Source organism: Sphaerodactylus townsendi, linkage group LG17 (genome assembly GCF_021028975.2).
Source record: "Sphaerodactylus townsendi isolate TG3544 linkage group LG17, MPM_Stown_v2.3, whole genome shotgun sequence".
Taxonomy (NCBI): Eukaryota; Metazoa; Chordata; class Lepidosauria; order Squamata; family Sphaerodactylidae; genus Sphaerodactylus; species Sphaerodactylus townsendi.
Genome location: NC_059441.1, coordinates 15,235,211 through 15,236,038, shown reverse-complemented (window position 1 = coordinate 15,236,038; position 828 = coordinate 15,235,211).

The following is an 828-nucleotide window of genomic DNA, read 5'->3' as shown; positions in this document are numbered from 1 at the left end:
CAAGGTCACCCAGCAGGAATGTAGGAGTGTAGAAACACGTCTGGTTCACCAGATAAGCCTCTGCCACTCGCGGGGTGGGGAGGGAGTGGGGAATCAAACCCAGTTCTCCAGATTAGAATCTCTCTGCTCTTAACCACTCCACACAGCAGCCAACCAGGTGTTTTCCTTGTCCCGATGTGTTAATCCCTCACATGCTCTCAATTTGGATGCATTGAAAACAAATTCAAGCTTTCCGGGATGCTTAGAGCCCGAATCGTCAATAATATTGCTTCTCACTCAGCAGCATTGGTCAAACCTGCTGCGGAGCCCCGTGAAACCACTGGACTCATCATCGCGATTCAAGGACATTCACAAACCCCAGCCGCAGATGTTGGGTAGGAATGTGTGGATGAAAGGCTTCGCACGGAGCCCTCTGCCCACAGCAGAGAATTTAATTTCGTTGGGTTTGATTAGAAAGTTGGCATTTAGTCAGAGGTCCGTGTTACCATTGGCTACTCAAGGGTAGTAGAGAGATAGTAACTACGGGGGCCTCTGCTTGCCCTGACAGCAACCTGAGCGTCGATACCAAGGTCAGCAACGCTTTGCTGTTGGTAGGACATGGAGTGTATCTTCTCAGCCCGTTGTTTTGACTTGGCCCTCTGGGTGTCTTGTCTAAAACGACCAGCCTTGTTATAAAACAAAACGAATAGGGGAAGGAGGTTCATTCCACGAGGCATCGGGCCAAGGAAAAAGCGCCAAGGAACGGTGAACTGGCCGGCCTCTGTCAGATTTGGGGTTTTTTCTTTTCCCTCTTCTCTGGGTTCGGCCACAGGTTGGCTCTCGGGCAAG